This window comes from Dromaius novaehollandiae, chromosome 5, assembly GCF_036370855.1.
Source record: "Dromaius novaehollandiae isolate bDroNov1 chromosome 5, bDroNov1.hap1, whole genome shotgun sequence".
Classification (NCBI taxonomy): Eukaryota; Metazoa; Chordata; class Aves; order Casuariiformes; family Dromaiidae; genus Dromaius; species Dromaius novaehollandiae.
Window position 1 is genome coordinate 56,495,649 of NC_088102.1, and position 19,440 is coordinate 56,515,088.

The 19,440-nt window shown below is 36.8% G+C and overlaps 1 protein-coding gene across 1 annotated transcript in view; it reads right to left on the reverse strand.

Annotated features, from left to right (window-relative positions):
- Positions 1–10,661: 10,661 nt before the first annotated feature.
- KCNA4 (potassium voltage-gated channel subfamily A member 4) overlaps positions 10,662–19,440 on the reverse strand; it is a 215,023-nt gene continuing 206,244 nt past the window's right edge. The window contains exons 3-4 of the transcript XR_010389456.1: positions 13,311–13,366; positions 10,662–10,760 (exon numbers count right to left, since the gene is read on the reverse strand). The gene's annotated coding sequence lies outside the window, so the exon portion shown is untranslated. The remainder of the gene's footprint in view (positions 10,761–13,310; positions 13,367–19,440) is intronic.

Here is a 19,440-nt window from a genome sequence, read left to right on the forward strand (position 1 = left end):
CGCTCCATTGGAGTCCTTGGGACAAAATTTAAGCTGAGTTTGTCAGCAACATTCTCTCTGTGGTCCTTGCTTGCTTTCTACACTCTGCAGGCTTAGCATAATGGAAGTCTTTACAAGTGAGGGCTATGATGGGGTTTCTGCATTGTTTTTAGTGTGACTGAACTGGAATACATAAGTCATAGAAGGTGAGGGTGAGGGAACTCCAGCTGCATGAGGACATTTGACATGGGACTTTCCTTCCTTGTCCTGCACTGAACCGCATCACGTGGAGCTGGGTTTTTCCTACTTTCCTGCACAGTTTATAAAGAAACAAGACTCTATCATAGTGACGGGATGGGGATAAAACTGTGTCTCTATGATTTTTTTTCCATGACTCTGGAAAAGTTCTTCCAGCACAGTCCTTTCTACTTCTTCTGCCCTAGCCTAGCCAAGATAATTCAGTCCTCCAACCAGACAGGAATGTCAGGAAACACTGGAAATAAAAAAGCATTAGAACTTCCAAGGATGGCTAGGTCACGGTTTTGGCTGAGAACCACATGTTGGACATTAAACATTAGACTGGAGTACATGAAGGAGCTCACACAGACTGCCAAACTGGTTTAGGTCTTAACAGACACTACATTCTTTATTTGCAGATTTCTGTAGAAAGAGCCACACCAGGGCAGATGAAACAAAAATTAGCAGGTGGTACTACAAACAAATAGTAGTTTCTATTTGCCATTTTATTTTGTTATTAGTTGTACTTGTAAGACAGAATTAATAACCTAAGAGTGAAAGTCCATCAAACTGTCTTACAGCAGCCAACAACCTTTGCTTAGAAGAGAGAACAGGGAAGATCCAGAAATAAACTATCCCTACTGTTCCAAAAGACTGGAGAGCAAATTGTGCCTAAGGGAATTCCCAAGTGAAGGTCTCAACATCAACTGTTGCCTCAGTAGTCCTTTGACAGAACTCTCTTCTGCCCCCTTTTCCATCCTTTAGACCTTTGACCTGCCTACTTTCCTACCTACTGCTGCTTCGCAAGGCTGAAAATACAAATCTTATTTAGCCTCTTCTCTGTTATCCTTACTTGCAATAACAGAGTGGGAGGGATCAGTGACCACACTCAGGAACTTATGTTGCATGTTTTCCACTTTTTTCAATTCCTTTCCTAAAATTCCTAGCATTTTACGTACTTCGATTGACACTAAGTTTTGAACTGATGATTTCTGAGAATTCTTTATAATTACTTTAACATCTCTTTATAACTACTTCAATATTTCTTTCCTATGGTAAAAGACAGGCCAACATTTTGTTAAGGTTTGTATCACCAGAACTCTTTCTCATCTTATTATTCACGTATTTTTATAGTTTATTTATATGTTAACAGAAGCATTTTTGTTCAACAATCTCTATGGTGAAAACTATTTATTTTATCAACCCATAGCAAGGAGACAATCTCTCTCCTGTGGTGAGGTACTTTATCAAGAATCCATCAGGTATTTACAGATACTATTAACTATTTATCCATATTCACATACTCACTTTTTTCTTCAAGGAATTCCAATAGATTTTTAAGGTAGGGTTTTTCTCTACAGAAGTTCTGTTTTGTTTCTCCCTACTAAATCATTGTTATCTAAGTATCTACTAATTAATTCCAATTTTATTACAGTATCCTATCATTTCACAGTGTATAGATATGTAGTTTGTCAGATCCACCTTCTTCCTCCTGTTCGAATCCTTGTTAAAAGTTAGCAATTATTTTACTAATGTACTAATACCTACTCCTTTAAGCAGCCTCAAAGAGAAGTGTCAGTAGTAGTTTCACTTTCCCATTCTCAGGCAAACATCACTTGGTCCTACCAGTCTGTTAGTGTTCATTTTATATGAATTTGTCCTAAGACATCTCGAGCTGATTCTTCAATTGAACACTGCTCCCGAGACTCATGCTTGTAAAGGAGGGTTCTAATGAGGAAAATATTCTTGTAACTACTTATAACTGAGCAGTTATGCAGAGAAGCTGCATCAGTTATTTGCAATAGAGTTTCTTCCTTGACTCCTTCTTTTACACTTCCTTTAGTGTAAAGCAACTCATCCTCACTAAATGCAATCAGTTTGTGTCCTCAGATTCACACAAAAGCAGATTCAAGACTGTATTCAATGATCTTCTGCAGTCAAACCTACAATTTGAAGGTTTTCCATGGGGTTAGAGACCAGGACCATCCCAAAACCACAAAGATTTTTCTATTTTCCTGGCTAACTTACTGCATAACCCTTGCATCATCACTCTGTTTGTTATTCTTGGGGATGAAAACAGCTTGCCACATGAGCAGATGTTCTAACATTTCCTTTTGCAGCCTGTTAAAGATGCTTTTAAGTTAGCTGCCAGGTGCTTTAGCAATTTTTTTTTAATAGCTGCATCTCATGGGTAATTAATTTCTCTAATCAAACTCCCCCTTTGATCCAGCTGTAAGTACAGCTCTGCTCAGTTGTAACACTTATTTAGTGTTTGTAGAGTAAAACAGTATTCTCACTGCAATCCCTTTGTTTGCAGGGCATCATTATATGACATACCCACTAAAAAGGAAAAAGAGTTCTTTATTAGATACTTAAAATCACAGTCCCCTTAGCTTCCAGCCATTGTGAGTTACTGTTTAACCCTCATACAGCCTTGCAACACAGGCTGCCTCTCTTACCACAGTGGTAAGGTATATCCTCTAGCTGTTTGCCAGCCAGTTTACCTCACCCTGTCTTAGGTCTAGATCCAAACAGGCACAGACTCACATCTCAAACTGCACAAGCTACTGCTTGGTCTAGTTGGTAGCACTCCATCTGTTTCTTAGGCACAGTATATTAGCTAACTTCTTTGCAGTTATTATTTCTTTGTAGCGATTATTGCACAGGATTTGTGTTCTCCATTACAATCTGTCTTTACTACATTTTTTGACCAACTCACCACAGGAAAGCCTTCATCTCTGCTGCTATAGTCTGCAGCTATGGTGCTCCAAGAGTACTCAGCACTCCTTCTTGCCCCAAACCCTTCGGGATTATCTGAAAATTGCCCAGTAGTAAATTGGACCCACTAACAGTCATGAGTTCTTGTAATAGCCTCCATTGTTGATATCAATTTCCCCTATGATAGTACCAGAAACACTGAGCAAAAGTCTTTGCTTACAGATATGAGAGATCCAAAGTTCAATAGGGCTTGGATTTCTCCTGATGTCATTAGTTATGAGAGGATAATAAAATTAACAGTCATGGCTTACTTCTCAAAATACAAATTTGTTTTCCATCCCAGCTCTTTGTTTTCTTGCCCTCGCTCAAGGACCACTTGGACCTCTTCCAAATACTTAAACCAATATCTTATGACATCCCAGCTGTTGTTATCTCTAGAAACACAGTAATGGTTGCTATTAATTATTATCATAGAACATATAAATAACTACTGATGGCAGCCTAGACCCTTAGGGGACTTCCACTTGGGCATTTCTGTCTCAAGTGACCTTTTCTCTTCCATACTGCCTGCAGATTTTATTTCTCCTGGAAATAAGTTCAGAAATAGCATCTCAACACACTGGCAAAAATTATTAATTTATCTACTTCATTTGCAATCCTTCTTTGAGATACTGTACCTGTTGTAAAGGAAACCTTGGCTTTTAGGATTTCTCTTGCAATACAAACTAGGAGAAGTGCACTCATCCTTTTAAATTAGTGATTTAGATGTGATTTGGGTTATAACTGTCACTGTCACTCTGAAGTACAGTCTGAGAAGGATGAGAGGCTCAGTATGAACCCTACCAGTACAAACCATCAACTAAAGAAAAAATAGGCAGAAGATTCAAATCCAATCTTAAAGATGCACTGAGACAGTGATTTGAATTCAAACATTTAAAGTATTGTGATACATTTAAATCTCAGAAGAATTGTCATAGCAGGTGAATTAATGCAATTATTTCAGTTTGGTGGAGAATGCAGTCTAGACAGTGACAGGTCAGCATGAAAACAGTAATATAAAAGAGCTTGTGACAAATCCTCAGTGAAACACAAGCATTAAAATCTAAATGGTGGACTGAAGAATTAGTTACATGACAGTAATTGAGATCAATTGCAACACCCTGTCCTTGCTTGAGTCACAGTTTCCCTTGTAGCCTTTCAGAACAATTATTGTTCTATCACCGCAGGGATTAAGATAAGAGCTTCAGAGCTGTATGCGCTTAATTGAGCTCAGATACAGCTTGTACCATAATGTTTCTTCACGGAAAAAAAAATGAGTTCTGTGATACATGTGTATAAGTGTTCTTGAAAAAAATACTTATTTAGAAATTAAGTATCTTTAAACAATCATATAAAAGAACAGCAGGCAGGCTAAAGTTTAGTAAAGTTAAAGAATGGAAATACTTGAAAACAGTTTTACATCACAATGCCTTCCCCCCATACTCCCAGTAAAATACTTTCAGATTAACTTTTTGGGCACAGAGTAAACTCACTAAAACGAATTTTCGGGGGAAATACAAGTTTTTATGAATTTGGGGTGAAACTGGTGAATAGTTTTGACCAAAAAAGTAGATAAAGGTTTTGAAAGTATTGAACAAATTGACCTTGTTGAGTAGTGAGGGATTTTATTCCTCCTAATTATAATGTTTCATTTTGGCAGTAACAAAACAGTTTTTTTAAATAACACCATTTTATTATTTTTACTTCTCTGGAAAAGAATTGTTTTATTTCAATGAGGAAAAAAAAAGTCCTTTCCTCTATTTCTCAGCATGAGCATAACTTATTGGAAGCATAAAAAGGCTCATGCAGAGCTAAGGGTTTCTAAACTTTCTGCTGTAAGAACTTGTTTTTAATGACTTATGCTTTGCCTGACAATGTCCAAATTGAGATCGTAGGAGACTGTTGTTTGTGTCTTCCACTGCTTCATGGGCACCAGCAATCAGGAGGAAGTGGCAGAGGAAGAGCAGAGATACAGGGAGATAAAGAGCTTCAGCAGATACAATTTGAGAGAAGTTGAGGCAAATGAAGTGAAGGGAGGCAGAGTAGAACGGTGGCAGATGGGAGAATGCAAGTGCAAGAGAACTACGAGTAAGAGAAAAATACCTGAGCAGCATAATACACACACACACTTTGGAGATGCAGTTGACAGAAACAAAGCAGGCTCAAAGCAGAGTTGAAAGTTAAGAGAAGTTACGTGTGGTGAGGGGAGAGCAGGGAAGGAAGGATGCATAAGCTGTTCCCTAGTTCCAGATGCTGATAATCCATTGTAAAAGGTGAGACACGGGCTGGGGTAGAGCCAGCCTTATGATGCCAAGAGGCTTTTGCCCTGCCTGTTTCACTTGTGTGACTCCCCGTAGAAGTAATCACATCCTTCGGAAAATGGATGCTGCTTTGATAATAGATAACAACAACAAAAAAAAAAAGAGGAACAACATGATGAGGAAGAAAGACCATTTATCTGCCCTTGCCTGTCACTCCTCATTCCCTAGAACACCTCATCTAGGAAAAGGAAGAATATAGCAGCATCTGTGTCCTGCACTAAAAGATATAAGTGAACTCTTCAGAAAAGCAAAAATCGGTGGAAACAGGCAGTTCTGTGAAAATATAGATCAAGCATACTTGATAGAGGGCAGAAAATATGTGGGAAGTGGAGAAACAAGAAGGTAAAAACCTAGTTCAAAAGAATGAGCAGGTTACAAAATCAAGTGAAAGTAAGGAAATGACAGGTGCAGAGTTTCTGATGTGACCTTAAATTGACTTTGCCACCTATGTGTGTTCTGTTAAAAACTTTACTTTCATGATCCATAAATTTTTGTTAAGGATCACGAAAATGACCCTAGCAGAGGCTAAAACTGCTTATAAACTTACTTTATTTTCAAATTAGAGTTCATGAGTTAAATCACAGTTCAAGCCATTCTTTGCTATCGTTTGTATAATTGCTTAAATGAACATCAACAAACCAGTAGTGAACATTTCAAAATCTGCTATTTTGGAGTGACGGAACTATGAAAATGATTTCACTGCTTCTAGACTAGTGAGCAATAAATAGTTGCTTCTAATCAATGACACTCATTTGAATGTGGAGCAAAGAGTTATATCTGAATGATGAATTTCTGAAAAACAGATTTACTATGGAAAGTATTATAGACCGTTAATTGCAGCACTGTTCAAGTCGCCACAGTAATAATATAAACTACACACATGTAATTACTACTTTCAAAATAAGAGGACAGGCATTTTTTGATACTTCTGTCAGATTAACATAATTTACTATAAGTGCTAAAATTTTATGACAGTTAAGTCACACAGAAGAAGAAATGTCATGGATGTGATCATCGTAAAACTACCGGTGGACAGTTCAGCATAGAAAATAAACCTTTTAGCTCACGAAATGAGCTTTCTTCAAAATCTAGATTGCCACTTTCTGGAAATACTGTAGCTTTGGAAATATTCAGGTATATTAATGTAGCTTTGGAGGGTTTGGTGCTATGATCTCTACTTGACTGGCCTATTACCTGTTCCAATTACCAGTGCTTTTTCTCCACCTGACAGCAGTCCATGAACTTTATTTTAAAGAGTCTTTCTTCACTGAGCTGTTTATTTTATTTTGACCCCTACACTAACCACAAACAGTTAATGTACCTACAAAATACAGGGTTAATGCTCATATCTGGGTTCCTTACTGAAATCACACACGCAGTAATTAACTGCTCTGAAGAACAGGGTTTTGGGATGACTTTACCTATATTGGAAGGATACCATAACACAGATACTAAAAGGTTAGGGAAAAAACACCTACCTCTTCTCCTCTGTCCCACAATCTGTAAGTGATTCTGATTGCAAGTTTATCATTTTTCAATTCAGATGGGCTTTAAATACAGGATATTACATCACTTATTAAGTATTTTGAAAATTGAGACCTTGAGACTATTGAAATTTGTGTCCTATAGCTACTTGACATCTATTTTGGCATTAATTCCTAGGCACTTCACCATAAAAAAGACATAACAATAACTTCTATTACTATGAGATGTTGTAAAGAGTTCTGTAATATTTATATGAAATAATCACACTATTTTAAGTATACAAAACAAAAATCTTAGTAATAGTTTTGTAAATAGATGAAGATTGGATGTTTTATACTAAATAATATACTAAATAAGGCTGGACTACAGTGGAAATTTTGTGGACATGCAAAGAAGAGTTACCAAGTGAATAAGGACCATCAGCTCCACATACTTCATATATAGAATGTGATCATACACATGCTTTAGCATAGGTTCAGGGCTACAGGCAAAGATGACTTCCATATTTTAAAACTTGAAAATACAAGGAAATACAGGTATGAAATGATGTAGAATACTAGACTATCACCGCGGTAAAAACTACTAACTTGCCAATGCCATCTTCTACACTTTGTGCTAATTGTATGAATTACAGTATTTCTCCAAGAAATGAGAACGGTTGCCGAGAGATGCATGCTACCTTTTAATATTATATTAGACAACACAACTGTATCCTTTTAGCTGTTCTATGCTGAAAGCTCATAATGGGCCAAACTGTAGCTGAGAATTTGTACCATTTCTGAATTATACTAACAGCCTTATTTTTAGGTTCACTAATGTTTACTTTAACTAATATTATGTAACATTCACCCTAAAAATAAAGAATATCATTAGTTCGCACACTTGGATTTTAGCTACTTAGCTTTTTACAGGTTTGGTAGCTTTTCCAGCACTACACAGCTGCTTAAAAAAAGAGGAAAGCATTATTTTCAGGTGAGAAAAGCCAGTGTATGGAGCTAACATGCACTCATTACACTCATGATTCCCCAAGATCTGTAGATACATGTCAATTTGCATCAGCTGAGTGTTTGATCTTAATAGTGTAAAGCATTTGCAAGCTCAGACTAATTCTGACTTTTCTAGAGTCTACATTCTAGACTTTTAATTTAGTGGCCATCTAAACCATAATTGCAAATATTGTTATGGGCTGCATCAGAAAATTTCAAGAGTTTTGGAATTCAAGCAAAGATTTAAAAGTGGAATGATAAGGCTTCACAGAGCGGTGTTTTCTTTTTCTTTTTGGTGAATTAATGTTTGCAAAGATCAGTATTATCTGACTAAGTAACAGTATGGCTTTAGAGCAAGAGTTCCCCCTAAAACATTTTTATATATAATGTGATTTTATATTACTATATGTACCAATCTCATCAGCATCAGAATTTAGGATATAAGATCTGAAATTTTATATCAGGATCTATACATATTCATACCTATGCCTGTACCTGTTAATGCTTCATCCTCATTACTTGCTAACAGACTTTTTCAATTTTCTTAGAAGATTTCTAAAAGGTTTTGCAGAAAAATCTTTTTGTTTTTTTCAGACCCCTTGCCTACTTCCAGCTCTCTCCCTATCATGCTACATAGCAAGTGTTTCTCTTAAAATAAAGTGTGAAGACATTTGTTTAACAATGCTTTATGACCACCGTTCTCCCAGTGCAAAGAGGAGAAATGCAAAATAAGCTGTTTAGAAGAGACAAACTTGGGCAATCCAGGAGAGACTAATCAGTTACAAGGACACAAAACAGCAGGAGTTCATAGGGTTGTTCCCTGACACCTAAATGTGACAATTTCCTGAGACTGGCACCTTGCCAAACTATGACCTATCCTTAGTCTCTAAGATAGCAGTGAAGTAGTTACATTAAGGTTTATAGTAGCTCTCATCCAGATGCTTTTCCAACAGGCTTTTCTACAGTTGTTCCCCACGCATATTCCACACACAACCTAGATCATTAATGTCAATATTGGAGAGCACCAAACAACATCATCACACAGAATCCTCTGGGGTCTTTTGTTTCCACTTTGTGACTGAAAAATTGAAGTACAGTTTTTGAATGAACTTCTCCAGCTTACTAATCCCTCATAAACCTCTACAGGTTCTTAAGGAAAATTATTAGCGTCTCTGGGATTTCAGCAGCCTTTTTTTTTTTTTTTTTTTTTTTTTTTTTTTTTTTAAGTACCCTGGAATGAATTCTATGCTGAGTACTCATTCCAAAAATATATTCCTGCCAGTAATATGTAGTTGTTCAGACAGAAGCAGGGAACAGCTGGCTGTGCAGACATTAATTACTGTAGAATATCTAAAGCACAAAGACCCACAGAGGAATGAGCCATCCCACGTGGACAAATCTTCAGATTCTGAAACCTGTGTGAAATTAAACTACATTAACAGTCTGATCAATGAAAATGTAATCTACACAGTTCCAGTATCTAGAGATGGTTAGAATATGGGAGTTTCTAGTTTTTGTTTAATTTAGCATTTTAAAATCCATTTTCTCATAAAATAGCCAATCAAAAATCATTTTACCAAAGCTATGTTTCTAAGAATATATGAAAATTCCATTTCTATTGATCATGTCTGTAGTAATACTATATTATGATCTCTTGCTGAAATAAATATATTTTAATGTACATGCTATTTAATATTGAGGGAAAACTTACTTTCTTTTATCAGCATCTCCTGTTTGTCTTCAAAGAGGTTGGCACTGGAAAGGTAAATGAGCTCTCCATTTGCTAACAGGAACACTTGCTTTTAATTTCTTTGCACTATGTTGGAATAAACTTCATCAGATATTGAATCTGATGAATTTAAATTGTATGTGATGAAAGTAAGAATTTAATCTGAATGGGAAAAATGCTGGGTACCACGTCGCAGCACAGAACTTCAAACATTATAGCATTGTGTACCACAGAGTAAAAACTACTTTCAGTTTGGATACAGGCCTGTTTTAGAAGGTTAGTTCTGAGAGCTGTGCATGAAACCATTATAAGCTCTACAACTTCCACCCCAAATGCAAGTCATACTTTAAAAAAACCCTTACACTTAAAAAGTAACTTAGAACAGAAAAAAACACAATTTAAAATATGAAATTTCCTTCTTTGAAAGAAAAAAGGAATTACACTGCACATGATATTTAGTGCAGTCACTAAAAACTGAAGAACTGTACAATATTTACCTGAAATATTGACAGATAGTGTCAAAAAGGTCAGCTTTCAAGTGAAAGGTTAAAATGTGAATGAGCAATAAGTAATGCCAGACAGCTTTTCAATCATTACAAAATTTTGCAAATAGATCGTAGAATTCACGTCTTACCTCTTAGCTGTGCCTTTGGGCTAAAAACTGAAGAACTGTACAGTTGGGAGAATTCAGGGCTAGATCCAGACACATTTAGTATGGATGGCAGAAAGAAGAGGGTTCTGCTTTGAGTGGCTGCAGTCATATTCACCGGTTACTGAATTTCATGATGAGACCAAAGGCAGGTCTGGGTAGAAGATAAATGTGTTGGTAAGAAAGATTTCTTTTAGAGATGGATATGTATTGATAAACTGTTACTGATGAACTGAATACTGCATTAAATAAATAAAGCATTTGGAAGAAAACATTTTAGGTCTAGCTGTATTTTATTTAGCCCTCAGCTCAGCCTTCTGGATTCTGGCTATCACATTTCCATTTGGTCACTGGAATTACAAATCATCAGCTCACTCATTTCAGTGCTATTTTGAGGCTAAAAGTACTGTTACAAACTGAAAAAAACAACAGTGCCCTTTCTTTCAAGAAGATTGTGAAAAGGCCATAAATACTTCACACCTCCACTCTTAATTTGAATATTTGTATTTCACCTTTGAGTTGAAATCAGTGGAAACAGTATCTGAGGAAGAACAGAATTTCAAAGTCTCCAAAAACTTGTATACAGCAGGAAATAACAGTTCTGGAAAAACAGTTATCTGTGGAAAGAAATATTCTGGCTGTAAGGGAAGCACGGGAAGAGTTACTGTTTCCAATAAAAAGGTTAAATGGGATGCCTCAGGGAGAGAGAAGGAGAAGATGAAAATGCATGAGAAACCTTTAAAAATGATGGATTTGGTTCTGTTTATCTGATACACTGAGCCTGGTTAGCTTTTCCTGATCTTGATATGCATTACAGTAAGCAGTGCAACAGTTATGTCCCAACACTGATTGATCTCTGTGTGAATAAGTGACTAAAAATGCTTCATTTTGTTCATCACTTTCTATTTCTTAGTGACATTCAACAAAATCATAAACTTTTAACAGTTACTGCAAGCATGAGGGGGTGAAAAATGTTTTGAAGTTCTCTCCTGGTGAGGCTACTGGCCTATCTTGGGCACCTGGGACCACAGAGAACTACTGCTGATTTAATTTGTCTTATACTTCATTAGATACAAAATCATTTAAATCAGTTTGGTAACAAGTGAGATGCAATGTAATGAGCAAAATCCTTTTCACTTTTAGGTGTCACGAAGCACCTAGGCACTGATGCAGCAGTAACCACAGAGTCCCTTTTTATGTTCAGCACTGTGGATGGAAATGGAGGTAAAAAGGACACAGCTATCTATATTCTGCAAAAATCAGAATTATTGGAGCACTAGGATTTATTTACTGTGTTGTAGTGAAATGAAGCCTATGTAAGCAATGTGATACACTGACAGAGATCCACCATCTGTACATCAAAAGGGAACTGGGATTGTTCAACTCTGACTACCCTTGTAAATAGTGCAGCGCGATAAAGTGGACAGATGCAATGGAAGAGCATTGTTGATAAGACTCCTTATACCTCCTTTATTTGCAGAATGGAGGGACAGGGACGTTATTTCAGACCAGACTTACTCAGGTATCCCAAACTTCTGGCAATACGTATGGCTCAAAGTTTTCAGAAGTCTGCAAACCTTAGGTTTCCAGGCTGCAGGCGCCTCCAGGAAGTGCCAGGCTGTCCTTTCATCTGCCTCTCACGGATGACAGCAGAATGTCAGTGATCTCACCACCACAGCCCATATAAGGCCTCACATGTGGAAGCCTTATTTTTTTGCTGTTCATGGCATTTCTGAGTGATACCATGGTGCCTGCTCCCTAACTCATCTCCCCAGTCTGGGTTTTGCACAATGCTCCACATAAGCTAATGACTGGGGTAGGGTGGAGAGGGAATAAGAATTTTATCCCCTGGATATTATCCCTGATTGCACTGGCTATTTTGGGAGGAACCCTGTCATGAACTGACATCCAGTCTCTTGGACCTGTTTTCAGGTACAGAAAGGTACTTTTGAGTTCATGAGCTGAAGCTGAACCTTAGCCATAACTCTGCTATCCTCATGACATTTTAGAGCCCATAGCTGAGTCCAAGAGCATGGCTATTACTTTATATGAGACCCATTACAGTGTTTCATGTCCCCCAGCTCCTACCGGGCAGTGGCTACCCTCTTTGGACTGGGAAAGTCTGCCAATGGCAAACTTGTGATCAAGGTCTTGGAGACCATTCTTCAAATACTTGCCTTTCAAATAGCATAAACTGAAAATATCAATGAAACTATCACAGCCCTTACTCCTCATGGGTTTCTGAACTCTGTCAGAACCATTTATGGTGCTACTGCAATAGGCCAATTTTTGCCCCAATTCCTCTGAGGGATGAGTCAAGTCAAATACTGCATAGGATGGCCCACCAAATCCTGATTCATTAGCTCTGCAACATGGGCAACACTACATCAGAAGACACCTGGCGTCAGGCTGTGAGAGAGCAGAAAGAGGCGCTCTCAGTATTTTCAGTTCCCTACTTGTTTTTTTCAGGAATTAGGGTTTTGAGCTGTGTTTTACACAGAATGACAGTTAGAATTTGAGCCCTGCTTCCTTCCCAGCTTAACATGCCATGTAAATATATTCACCACTGCATAAAGAAAGCAAGCTGATGTCACGCTAGGGCAGAACAACAGCCCACTGAACACTATTCTGGACAACCAAAACTGCATCCCAGCCTTTCAGAAAATCATGAAAATTCTTCCTTTTTCACCTATTATGCAACTTTTTTATCTTTGAGAAGACTGGGAGGCTGGGGGAGAGGAATGTAGAGGGCACAGACAAAGGAAAGAGGATTTTTCCAGGGCCATGAAGTTGCCTTTGAACTTATGGCATGACAGTAATGACATCTGTAATTCTTCTTCTACCTTGAGACATCTCTCCAGTCTTTTCTACTTTTTGTTTTGACTTCCTATTTGTACACTACACAAAATGCAACTGAGAAAAAATAGTCAGGTGAACACTTAATTAAGAATTGTATCTAAAAAAACAAAATTATGACCATGCTATTTTTATGTAAGTATAGAAATGCTACAGCTTTGGCTATTTGGAGCCTTCTGCAGGACACTGACAGTGTGAATCACAGGTTAGGGGCTTTCAATGATCAACAAGCAAATTTTCAAAAACTACAAAACTGATAATTTGTCTCCTTTCCATTTCAAGGTATATGAAAAAACTTCCTATACATTTACCTGTCCATTGAGATAACAGGTCATATCTTGTCTGGAAAGTGAGTGGAAATGAAGCTCTGGAACAGAAAAATTAACAATTAAGTCCTCATATTGCAAGTATTACCTTTTGTACATGGCCTAGTAAATCACAGCAGGAGTCTTTGGATCAGTAAGAGCTGTCAGATCAAACCGACTCTGTTTCCAGAACTGTGCACCAATGACTTAGAAGGGTCAAATTTTATTTTTCAGGCTGAAAAGATATGCTCATGTTGCTTTTTCCTAAACACAATTACTTAAGTTATACCATTAAGTAGTTGCTGACTTACAAAAGCACAGGGTGATTATATGGTACCATTATACTGCAGTTTCACTTCACGCTCTTTTTTCACTGCTATGCCTAGAACTGCCAGAGGAAGGCAGAAGTTGAACATATTTTCTCTAACAAATTATAGAAAAACATTTACGACTACTTCTCAAAGCAGGCTGTGAATAAACAATAGATGGTAGAGAGCTTTCTTTACACTAAGAACTGTATCTGAATTATGAATTTCAGTCTTGAAAAGAAGTAAGTGCTGCAAAATGATCAGGTAAGTGGCTGACTGAGAGAAGAAAGAATAATCACAACAGGAAAACACATAAACACCTTGCCAAATTAATGTGCATTTTTAAATGAAAGGAGAAATCACTTCACACAAAATGTTGAATTCACAATATTTTAAATTTGGAAGACTTCTTGTAGTTAATTGTTACCAAAAAACAGTTCAGTTTCTTGACAAGTATTAACATGGGCAGTTGTCCATGCTAAATAAAAAATGTCATATCCTTCCAAACTACAGGGCATGCATCTGCACAGAGAAGCCATCTTTTTGACCTGTGCACAGTGGTATGTTAGCTTACACATGATAAAGTGTAGAGGCCTTACAGTGAAGAAATACTTTTTGGGCCAACGCTCTGGGGGTCCCTATGTTATTTTTATATTATTTACGGGACATGAGTAGGAAAAATGCTTTTGCCGTTATGGAATAGGCCTGTACTTGACAATGATAGACTTCAGCTTCTACTTCTGATACAGAAATTCTACAGCAAAGCAATTTCTCTGGCCACCATTTTACAAAAATATTTAGGAACCTCATGCTGTAACAGTAGAACCAAATAATATGTCTGAAGTCTTAATTACGAAGAAAAGAACAAAACCTCTGCCTTCAAAACTGATTTTTAAACTAGTCTTAAAGAGGACATTAATTCTCACACTTGATTTCTGCCTGCAGTCATCACAGGATGGTTAAGTGGGACTGAACTGAGCCACTTTAGCATGGATGATATCAAAGGAATTACCCGTTTCAGAGTGTTAGACATTCAGTAGAGAGTACACTTCTCTCTGTGTTGTCTGAAGCTAACATGCCTGCTTGCAAGAAGGTACAGGGAGTGAGAACAAATTGTCAGATGACAGGTCAGAAAGTATCCCTGACCAGAAAGTTGAAGGAGGTAAGGGAAAGGGAAAGATCTACTGCATTGCTTTTAATCTGTGTTTCATCAGTGCCTTTGGGTGACAGCGTTCAAATCTGACCTTGTCCCAGCTACTTGTGGCTGTTAAAGAACAAATACCTTCTCCCACACTCCACAGTGTCCTGAACAACAACCTTTAAAATAGCAGTTTTCACCATTCCAGGTGACACAGCTCCACTTTTCACAGGAGGGCTGAAAATACATCAGTAGGTGAAAGATGGAAGAAATGTGGAGTAGAGGTTGCAAAGCTGATACGGGTTTGGATCAGCTCTGGAACAATAAACTAAATACAGTGGGCTATAGTGATTTTGTATGGTGTTTCCATGTACTTATGTACATAATCCTTAGAAGGGAAAGAAGCAGTGCTCACTACAAACTCTTTACTGAAGTATCATTTGTGCTTGTTCATACTTAGTGAGGTTAAAAGACACTATAAAGAGCTGATCCTCATTGTACTTCTAACAGCTATGCTCAGGATTAAAAGAAGTGATAGTATTTTGAGATTACAGGAAACTACATTTTACAATGAGAGATTATGTCCCTTTTGCTTCAGCACCAAAACTGAAATAAAATAGAGCTATAAAGGCCCTATGTTATTCTCTCTCTCTTTTCAGTTTCTAGATCATCCTGTGCACCTAAACCTGATGGATTAACCCCACATGGTTGTATTTATTTGAAGAAAGATAGGGATGAAGAAACTACATATGCAGTAAGAGTTGGAAACATCCCATTAAAACCCTGCTTACTGTGTTGGTTATTTTTTTTTCCCCCCAGCATATGAAATAAGAAGAGATGATCATTTTGAAACACAAGAACTGCAGTTTCTGTTACAACAACATCTAACAAATTCTGGAGGCATACCCCTTGCTTGTATTCCATGTTAAGGTAACTACCTTACAGTTCTAATAGTTTAAATCATGAGAGAGTCTGCTCACTCTACCAAACAGTTAACAGTGCCTCTGCCTAGGCCTTTGAACAGCTATACAGGTTCAGGGCACTGAACTGCTTAAATGCTGTTTGATGTGCCTGTAAGTCATTTATATGCTTTCAAGGCAAGGGTCTAAAAATATGCTAGGATAAAACAAAACAGCCTTCTCTCTACCCCAAAAAAACCTCTCAAGCTATAAATGGCTGTGTGAAAAGGCTATAATATAAAACAAAGGTCTGTGGTTTATCTGGCACATACCTAGTTGCTTCTAGTATGCTGGGAGGTAGAAATAAAACAAATGTTTCTGTAACAAACAAAGGTTTCTATATCTGGATGGATTTTGAAGTTACATCTTGTTCATGTTATTTTTTCCCCCTTTCTCATTTTCATGATTAATACATTTCCCTTCTCTTTGAAGATGCTTCATTATTTTCTACTTTCATTAGTCATTCTTGCTGGGGTGACTACAATCCATGACTAGAACTCAAATTAGGCTAAAAATAATAAAATACAACAATAATTACAAGGAAATGAATTAACATTTACAGATTTTTCACTCTTCCTTTTTATGTGCCCTGTTATTTGGTCAATCTCAGCAAGTCCAAATGTACTGAGGTCAGTTCTGGAATATTTACTCACAAGAAAAACTAGATGAACAAGACTCTGGGAATATTCATTGTACCAGCTACCAGTTTTCTCGTCCAGAAAAATGAAATTACTGTAATCAGAAGCTTTATATGAATATCATTTTGCAGTAAGCATTTGTCTTTTGGGGGGGGGGGTTGTTTTTTGTAATGAACTGCATTGTAATGTTCACTCCGAATGCGTTAAACTTTCCATGAAATAAATGCATTTTTGTATCTATACTGAAGAGATTTAGCTGGATTTAATATCCAACATTAGGAATCTATCCTTGAATCCTTTCAAGGGCTAAGGATATATTCAACAGATCCAAAGCCTTGTCTAATAGGAAGGGTGCAACAATAGTGCAAATTTAGGCTAATATAGCTAAACTAGTGCAATGGTTAACATGTATTCTGGTAGTCTGGCCTATGAGTACCTTTCTACTTAACATTAAGTCAATCGGGATTGTATTCGAGCTAAGTGATAAAAGTATCCACAAAGATTTTGGGTTGTCAGAGGTAAGCCCTTAACACTAGAGAGCTCACTAATACATCCTGACTAAAGCAAATAGCAGAGATACATAGTCAATCCTCAAAGGTTGGTTGTTACTTGGACAGTACAGGTACTGTTTCTAAAATTGTTGTTCCACTACCATTTTCTATTACTTTGTTTATGGAAATATACAGCTATTCCTTTGTGAAATTAACTCTTAATTATGCTTATTCCAATTAAACACAGCTAAATTAATATGATAGCAGTGTGTCCCGCATCACTCAAATACAAACCATTATGTGCTGTATAACAGCAAAGATGGTGCTTATTCCATAGGAGAAACAACAGACAAAGAAAGATGAACATGCACAGCAAAACTAAATACTGAGAAAAATCTGTCCAACCTCATAGGAAATACTCTAAGCAGATGATGTACCAGCCACTTACAATTTCATATAGCACTCACAATAAAGGAAATACGAGGAGGAGAAAAATGAACTAGCTTGACTGAATATAACCCAGCATTTGTTCCCAAGTCACTGAGGTCCAGAGAACCGATGACAGATTGAGACCCCAGCCAACAAAGTAAAGGTAGCAGAGTAAGTTTCTTACTCATATTCTTTAGTGAGCATTTATAAAATCATTTTTTTCTGTGATAAGATTCAACTCCATGTAAAGTAAATGTCAAGACAGAAGGTGACAGCAGAAGACATGATTACTATTGAGTGAACTTCTAGAATGCCCTGGACATAAACTTGTCAATGCAACTACTATTTCTCCTTCAAGTAAAGGAAGAAGTCACGAGGAAAATACAAACAGTTTTGCTCATAAAAACAAATTTGGATCATAATAAAAGATTTTGAAGTTTGACATCTAGGAACAAGGATGAAAAATCCCATAGTAGGAATGCTGTAATATTAATATTGTCAAAAAATGAATTATTTTCACATAATAAAGCGCTAAACATTCTTTCACATATTTTTGTTTTGGTAAGACGCAAATTCACATCAAAGGTTTCTGTGTCCTTTTTAATTGCATGACACTTCAGGAAAAGGCATTCTTTGTTCTTTTTTATTTCTTTTTTATCTTTACATCTTCACTGAATTACCCTTTCTAATGACAGCAAATATTTCCCCCAATTTCAGGCCTTGATATGAGGGCAGTCACAGCCTTTCATAACCACCATGAATTATGTTTAATTAATGAAGGCAGTAAATAGGATAGCAATTGCATGTAAATGAAATAATCACTGTTATTTTTAAATGCCCAAAATAAAACATCTTAGAAGAGATCAGAAAACAACAATTTCCCTGTTTGAATAGTAGATCTATTTCTATTCCTATTTTTTACTATTCTGAATGTGTATGTGGTTTTATAATTAAAGTGCTCATCCAAGGCTGGACTCTTAATAACTTGTACACTGAAGCACATGGCTGGAAGACTGAAATAACACTGATAAGCCTGAGGAAATCAAATGAAATAAATGGCAGAAATAATCATATAGTTTGCATTTTGAGTCCTACACAGCAGTAGGATCAGGCACTCTTTTCTCCATTTTCGTCAAGGCAAATGCAATCACTATTTTCTGAAACTATCCTTAAAGCACAGATGATTTATCATCAGTGTTTTTTTCTAGGCTGTGTACTGCACCTGCACAGAAGAGACGGCATAATCTTTCTCTGCCCTGCAAAGTTTCTACAAGACCTTTTATAATTTATCTTTTGTATATCTTCGTTATCTGTCTCTATTTGTTCAACTAGCCATCTGAGATTAGTCTGGTTGGCTTAGCTGACAGATCCTTTACTCATTCTCCACATTCTCAAAGACACTAGAATTAACTCCCTGTATTAATCTAATAAAAACTGGACATTTAGGGGAACTGCAAAGCGTATCTACTTCTTCAAACTATCTCTGCAGAGATCGATATGACAAGTGGAAACTGAGTTTGCTGACTTTTACTCTTTGCATTATTTAGTTGAAGTGTAGTTTAGAAAAAGAAGGGAAAAGGAGTACATGTATCATTGATCCAGTTTCCATTAATCACAGACAGCAACACATTCAACATTACATTCACAAAGATCCACTGAACATATGCTCAACAAACCAATTTACCCCATAAGTGACAAAAAACCTTACCAATATCTTATAACAACTGTAAAGACAGATATTAAAAGATCAAAATCCATAAATGTGCAAAGGGCAGAGAAAACCAAGGAAGGACCAAGGATTGCCTTATTATAATCATGTTTAATTGTAACCATGTAACAGGTAGGAAATCATATATGAAAGAAAAAAATATAAATAAAAGGCCAAATGATGTTCTTTCTACATAGCACTAATAAGCAAACCATGTGAAGAACAGTATAGTGTAAATATTACAGACAATTCCAAAGGAACATACTTCTGAGAAGCACAAAATATATATCTCAACAAGTCACTATGAAAGTATTTTATTTCCCCAGGATCCCAACATTCTGACTTCTTCTCCCAGTTACAGACAAGAGACACTTTGAAATGTTGATAAAAATTCAATTTTTTGACCAGCCCTTCTGGTGAGAGAAACAATGGATGCCTTATTCTCCTCTGAAATTGTGGCAAGGG